Source organism: Echiichthys vipera, assembly GCF_963691815.1.
Source record: "Echiichthys vipera genome assembly, chromosome: 23".
Classification (NCBI taxonomy): Eukaryota; Metazoa; Chordata; class Actinopteri; order Perciformes; family Trachinidae; genus Echiichthys; species Echiichthys vipera.
Window position 1 is genome coordinate 9,217,327 of NC_139848.1, and position 8,385 is coordinate 9,225,711.

The following is an 8,385-nucleotide window of genomic DNA, read 5'->3' on the forward strand; positions in this document are numbered from 1 at the left end:
TACGGATACCAAAAAAACAATCTGTTTTTAATCCTGTCCCTTGACCAGTGGGCTTTCCTGACCCTCATCATTCGAGGCCAATGCCTTACCTCAACCATCAACGCACCTGCAAAGAATGAATAAATGCAACCTTGAAAGACATTGAGTCTGTTACATTTCTTCTGGAAAAAGTGTCACAAAATTGTATTGCTATTAATTTCTCTGCATGCATATGTCACAGCAGAAGACAGAAGTCCAGGGATGTTCTCTAAGAAATGTAGGAAGTCACTATCAACAAGGTACAGTGAAAAAAAGTAAATCAAAGAACTTCATCACCAAATAGCTTCTGGAATACATTGAATCTCTCAGATTGATGATGTATACCTCTAAGAGTGTCTCAGAGATGATTTCTCTCTTTAATGGAGTGTGTGCAGCAGTTTATCATATACAGTATAGCATAGTGAAAAGGTATGGGGAGCAATAGAGGAAATGAGTGTGACTGGGATCATAAGCAATTGATGGATTAAATGGTGGGTAACATTGGAGCAAGTGCAGAAAAAGAATTTATGATTAGTATCGATTTGTTCTGTTCTCTTGAAAAGAACCGTTTTCTTCTTCTTAAATCAACCGGGGAACAATAACTCTATCACGAAATACATAAAAGCCATTATCTTTTCTATTTCATTAACCATTAACCATTAGTAAATCCTTACTGGTCATAAAAAGTACACCGAATTTAGTGCAGAGACAACTGTAGAAAAACCCTTCAGCTCAATAGAGGACAAGTTTTTGACGTCATTCTTTTCACATGATAGAACCCCCAGCACAAGAGGTAGGGGGTTTTATGATGACTGGCTTGATACACCCATTTTAATTTGTGTGGATGTGTAGAGGTGTGATACACAGCAGAAAATACAATTACTGAAAAATGTAATGGAATTTTGACCTTTCTGATGTCTAGACATTAAAATTATTCCAGAAATAAAGTATCTTTACAGATATGAGTTAAATTTAGCTCTATATAAATAGTAATGTTACACTGAAGGCATACCAGATGCCAGGATTACTCCAAGGGGTTGTCTGGAGAGGATTATATTTAAATTATATTACATATTTAATTTCAAAAACCAAGTGCTTGGTTAGTTAAAAAAAAAAATTTTTTTCATCTGTAGCATTTAAAATTAACGATTAAATAAATGCAATGAAAGTTAAAGTTGCTTCTCATTTCGTGTTCCATTACTCCCTGCAATATTTGAAATGAAAAATTTCTGAAAATTCCTTTTTTTGTTGAGGCAAATTCACTCCTTCCTTCCCTCCTGAATGAATCATTCACAATAAAATCAACCGTGTGTTTCTCTAAATGCTTTTGAAAGAAACATTTGGGTTTACATTGGCAAAGTAACATTGGATAAATCTATAATTTTCTGTGAATCTCTCAAGCAGCATGAGCAGGAATGGCGGACTGCTAACAAACAATCAAAAGTACTATATGGAGAATCCATTAGTGTATTAAATACAATTGATTGGTTATTGCAGAAAAATGCAGACAATAAATAGTGCCAAAATGTGGATTTTATTACACAAGAATCTTAAAGGGTGTGACTTTAAGTTTGAGATTTTGCTAATTTCCCTTGTGTGGGTGGGGTTTTGCTTTAATTAAATTGACAGTGGCCTGGTAATTATCATTCGTATTGGATTCAGGGATTGCTTAATCCCAATTGAGGCATTAAAGTTAATGCCAAATTGTTGTTTTCTTTTCTTTTCTTTTTCATATAGGACGCCATTGCTTAAAGTAAGAAGACTATTGAGAAATTAGGTTTAAATAGGTCTTTAATGTTACACAGCCCTTCAAAAGGTAGCACGTTATGTTGCTTCTTCTCCTTTTACCCTAAGGCAATCTGTTAAAACTCATGCCTGAACTCATTCTGAATCTGTTTGTGCAGTCAATTACACAGCAGCTCTTTACTTTTTAGCATGCATTTTTTTATTCCCATATGAGAGTATCAATAACAGATGCTGAATGTTTAGTGTGTTAGCCACCCTGGGGTGCATAACTGTGGCAGCGTCTGTGTACTGTGATGTCACATGTGTACTAGTTAAGTCAAGAATACCTAATACTAATTTGCACGTTAAATGCATGTAATGAATTTAGACATTCACTTTACATTCACCATTACATGCCTACTGGAATGTAACTGCTCATTCTGCCCTTTAGACAAAATGCCCCAAGCAGAGCATGAACTGAGTTTGGTTCAGATAGAGGGCAGTCAACATAAAACCTTGTTTGTATAGAAAAGCATTGCCTTTAGAGTTTATAAAAAATATATAAACAAACAAACAAAGCTCAGTGAACCTCATCCCAGAAGTGCCATATTCCTCCGTGGTTCCAATAAATTGGATTTTACAGGCGAGGAAAAGCCTATTCATGCAAATGTAATATGTAGCATGTACGCATGTCCATAAGGGCATACTCTGTGCTGTGTCTTGGAAACACAGTGCAGATGCAGCAAGGTCGCCTGTGACATGCCCATCTGCAAGAAGAATAAAGCAGGAGAGAGCAACATCCTCCAAAACAGAGAGTCACAAGTCACAGTTGTGCTCCCTCTATTAGAAAAAAAAAAAAAGATTTTGATCACGCTGCAGAAATATGAGATGGTAGCCCAAAGTGTTTCTAATAATATTACAAACTAATGACCCATTTCGAAAAGAGCCTGGCCCGGCCCACTTGGAACATTTAACAGGATCACTGATGGGCTTTCATGGCTGGAGAAGATGTGCGGCACAAGCCATCCGTTCCTTCCTTCACTGAATGATGGTGCAATTAAATGTTTCATAGTGTGCCTACATCAGTACTACCACTGCAGTGGGATCCCAGCTATATTCTTCCTCAAAGAGCTGTCATGCAAAGCACAAAGGGATGAGATGAGAGCCTATTTCTCAATTCTCTGACTCTTTTTTGTTTTCTTCTGTTTGCCTCATTTTTAACTTTGTCTAACTTTATCTCCCTCTCTGTCTCCACACTCCAGAAGTACATCTACGTCATATAAATTGGGAGGAGTAAAGTTTAATCCTTTGCTCTCAAAATGATCTATGTATGCACTGCATGATGCAGGTATTTTTTTCTCTCTTTGCTTCCTTCTCTCAGTTGCATAAGGGGAATAGACTAGTAGAATAGAATAGAATAGAGTATGGAGGAAAAAGAACGCAGATATAATCACTGCACGTCTTTTAATCAGTTTATCCAGTATGGTGCAAAACATCACTTCAGAAAAGACACATTTTGCTAAAATAGAAAGTACAGTACATTACAGTACAGTAAATATAAGAAACAGATGTGATGTGATTCATCTCCTTTGTTCCTTTTGAAGAAGGAAAGCAGGAAAGTCTGTGATCAAAAGTAGAATGTGGCAAGAAAAAAACAGGAAAAAATGTAATCTTGAAATGTACGCATTTGTTGGGATATCGCTGAATAAACAAGACAGGCGTGAATGCAGAACAAAATGCATGAAAATATTATGGTTGTACTCAATATGCCTTGTACTGTGTTCCAACTTTTATGATTAAACATGCTGTCTTGAGCTGTTTGAGCTTTTAAAACCCAGCTTTCATAATAAATTAATGTGCATAAGTTTCATATAAGTCATGAACTCCTGAGAACTTGTAGACAATTTCTACAATATTCCATTTTGTAGCTCAAACCTGTAGCTCGACTGACATTCTTTATGACAATAGGTCCATAGGGGCCATTAGTAACAAACATGTTCTTATATATTATACTCTTAAGTCATGTTGTTATTTGCTATTTTGACAAAGCAACCAACCACATAAAATGCTGTGTTATTTAGCCTGTGGCAGTATATTTGTCAAGAAATGGATACAATGATGTGTTTTACTGTTGTGCAGGCTGGAAGTATTCTATGTAGCATTGGATAGACATGGAGGTCAAAGAGTTAGAGCAACACAGAAGTTAGCTCAGCTTTGATTGATGAGTTTCTCCAAACTGTAGCAAATGTTGGATCGAAAAGTGAAGTCAAAAGTGTTTTTGGCAGATACAGTTAACCTAAGAGATCGACCTAAAAAAAGGCAGAAGACCAGGGATAATAACTCAAATGTCTTACAACAGGATACAAGTGGACAAACCAGCACATTCTAAGGCTTTGCAACAAGGTGTAATTCCCCAGCCCTAATAGCAATACTGTACATCTGGCTGATTCTTTTGTTTGAAGAGTGACCTGAGAAAAACTAAGTGGCTGTGTTGGGCCACTGAAAGGATCCCTAATGAATACATGTAAGACCTTGTTTGCACTTTGTTTTAAATACGTCTCAGGCAATTGGATCACAAGTGGACAGCACTAAACACGTGCAAATGACCACCAGGATGCGTAATGGTCCAATCGCTCAAACCACTTGCCAAAGTGGTCTTGGAAACATTTGACAATGTATCTTTTGTAGTGCAAACTCTAATGCATCCTGATACGTCCCAAAATACATCATGTCCCCCAACAAAGTCCCTCACAAAGTGTTGAATTAACGTCCAACGTATGCCATATGGAAAGACATGTTGGATTCTTCTGACAGCAATATCTCCAGCTGTAGGCTACCGAAAACAACAGCTAACGTGACTGGCGAGAGTGTGGACGTAATAATGGTTCCTTTCTCGCAGAAGTGGCATATGTATGTGGTCAGCTGGAGACGCGCGATTGACACAGGCAATGCTCACTTTACAAACATGTTGGGGGCCCCCAAAAGGCTTTGGCTGACCCTGGTTTAGATTCCAGACTCAGGGAAGGCTTTAGAGCAGAGCTATACAATGACAAATTCAGTTAAGCCACATTTGAAAACATTATGTGGACTGGCAGATTCAGACAGGAGGCGTCCCAAAGCACTGTCCTCTTACTTTTAGCACCCATGTTAACTAATTGGACCGCTCAGACAGACAGGACTTTGACGCGGGATGGAGCTCCCTGGTTGGCAGAAATAATTTGGCAGTCTATTTTCTCTGTGCACGCAAGTGAATAAGGCAAGAAAACACATTGATCATTTGTTTTAAACGATAAAGGATAGCCTACATTATATACATTATCTGATCCTAATGAGCCACTCAGCAGTTGCCTCTGGACATCTGTTAAATCGGTTGTAATATAATGAATAAAGTACCAGATAACAAACACTTATGTTGTGATGGAACAACGCTAATGCATGTCATTATCTGCTGTACGCTCTCTCTAAAATCAGCACTTGTTAATAAACTTTTTTATAGAAGTCTATGTAGACATGTTTTATGTTCTCTGGAACAAATCAACAGACCTGTCCCCCAAAAGTCCATCGAAACCATGAATCACATGTGACTCAAAGGTCACATCCCCCAACTGTCTGGAGTTCCCCACTCACTCAATCTTCCTGACACACTTCTACGTGGTGTTTGGGGCTTAAGACCATCCCCTGGAGGAATAAGTCCCTAAAGTCTCTTATGTGGATTTCTGAAGCCTCTTATTTGGAATTATAGCCAGTCCTTAATCGTCTGGATTTAGGAGGAAGGGATTGCTCTCCAAGAAAAGGAAAACATCCCCCAAAAAACATTAATTTCTGTAAAACAGAAAATTGAAAAGTGACTTTATTTATAGACTATTCTTGAAAGTATGAACCATCTTGAAATTGTAAACCTGTAAGGTTAATGTTTCCAATTCACTGTTACTATCTCCATGGTAATTTACTCCATGCTGTCTGCTGAATATGTTGAAGACAAGCCCCAGCTTTCACCTGTCATCTTTGAACTTTAACTACTTTCATCCCTCCTACTTGAAAGAGTGCAAATCTAGCGTGCAGTTGCAGTAGATTGCAGAATTTGCCTTTTTTTTGTTGTAAACTTTAAACTCATGCAACAATATCAGAGCATCCTTGGCTCTGGGCCTTGTGTGTTCCTGTTGTTGTACTCTTGACGTTAGAAGTCAAAACAATTAAGTCAGCCATAGGCCTGTGTTGTATGGAGGCTGCAAGAGAGTAGGCAAATTTAGACACATATATTCCTCCACAGGGACCAGGCACATAGGCATTTTTTTCTTTCTTTTCTCAAAGATCTGGAACATATTAAATATTTATCCCTACTGTGGTTTTAAAATCCAAGTTACAGCCTGAAAAAAAACTAATTAGCAGAAGTTTTAAGCAGAACTACAGATAATTTGACTGCACAAGTTGTTCCATTTGGATAGTTTGTTTGAAGAACACACACACTCTGTATTTTACTTTTACTTTTTTTCCATTCTCAGTCCTCCAGAGGGTTTAAAATGTAATCAAGGGTAGTTTTTATACAATAAGGTGTAGTGATTACTGTACCTACACCTGTAATAAATGTCAGTTTTTTTTCAGGAGAGCGCAGTAAATATCAATGGCACAGGAGGCACGAACACACAATCAAGAGTATGAGAGGGGCTCCTTGGCTTGGTTTATGTTGTTGTTGCTCGGCTCAAACTGAGACCCACATGCATCCTGTGGATTTGCATACCACACAACGCACATACAAAACCACACACGAGTCCCAGCTCGCTCAGGAATGATTGCTAGGACGAGACGCTACATGGCCCAGTACACATGGCTGCATATAGTCGGAGCACGGATGCTTGTGTGTATTTATTTCTGTATGCCCCCCCAGTTAGCTTTTTCCATGCTTATTTGAACCAGTATGTGCTTTTTGATACCACCCACCGCAGCCCTTACAGCCCAGGCTAATTTGTTCCTGATGACAAAATCACACACTCCTACATATCCTCAAACACACTTCATGAATCAGCGGACTCATGATGAATGTGGCTGTGTATGTATATCTCAGTCGAACTTGACTAACTCTAACCGCAGTGGATCAATATTCGGTGTAAGTGCTGAACCCCTGCCTCCACAAATTATCTGTCGGACACATGTGAGCTTTGCACACGTTGCCTGCAGACCCCTCTCCCTCCCGAACGCTGCATGCAGGCCAATGTGAATCTAACCAACACGGTGAATCATTCCCCAAATCCCCTTGGAGCATTTTTGTTGTTTTTTAGCAGGATATATGATTTGTTCAAGGGGTGAACAGCACACTGGTCATCCTTTTGACACTGCATTGTCATCCACCCTGGTGCTAGTGGGTCTCTGGCTCCACTCATATCCGAGCTAGGTCACACGCTTCAGCAGGAGAGCACACTCACACACACACACACACACACACACAAACACACACATATCCAAAGGTGCACAAGCATAAGGGGATTTGTGTAACTGGATACACACTTCTTCTCAGCGGGGGCTCAAGCCTGCTGTCAGTTTAGTGAAAGGAGGCTGCAAGCCCCTGGAGTTTGGCCTCTTCTCTTGCTATCTTCTGCCGGATTCTCCCCAATTCTCCTCACCTCCCTCTCTCTCACTCCTTCTTCTGCACACACACAGGCACACACTCAGTCCTGCTCCTGCCGTCACCATTCATCTCTTTTTCCACTCCCACACAATATCTCTCTTGCTCATTCCTTCCTTTGACACACACAAAACAAAATGCAGTGACATGCCACTATCTGCCCCGTGCTCATTGAGTTTTAAGCAGTATCACATGCAGCCTCTTTTGCTCCATCACCCTCTGGGCTATTTTTAGCCGATTTTGCAGCACCTACACAAAAGAGCCATTGCCTTCTCCAACTTAACCGGAAACTGATTATGCGGCACCCTGGAAAAGTTACACAAGGAGAGGAGTAAATCTCAGAAGATGGAATCTCGTTGATACACTGGGCTAGTGTTGCAGAACAGGACCCTAAATCCTCAAGGAGATAACACGGATGATACTGCAGTGCTTCTGTGTTCTCCAGGTCTCTCCAGTTCCTCTCCTGTGGTTCCAGCTTGTTTTCCCGCATGAATTAAGATACTGAAATCACTTGGGCATTTCAACTATGTCCTCTTAGCTCTTTGCTGTCAATCACTGTTAGAGCGTGTTCTGTAAACCCAGAGGGCACTTTTCAGGATTCTCTGAAACCCTTTCTCATATTTTGCTGTTTTTATTACAGGCATCTTGCTGCTTTAAAATGCGTCGCAGCACCGGAGGACATAAATGAGAGGATGACCTTTTGTTGCTGTCTCACTTTTATTTAATGTTGCTCCAGCTCTAAAGCATTATGTATTTTTTGGATGTGTACACTCGTTCACTTTAGAAAAATATGAGCCTCTCATTCAAAAAAGAGGTGCACATGCTTAGACTTGCATAGGATGACATCAGTCATTGATTTAAGTGAATGACTCCAGTGATTTAGAATCACAATCACCAACAGATGTTGATTTAAAAAAACAATGTTATACCTGGACGATAAAAAATGAAATATTTTTAAGGCATTTAGGTTGGGGATCTGACAGCATATGATGGTTGGAAACTGTTTTTTTTCTATGAAAGGT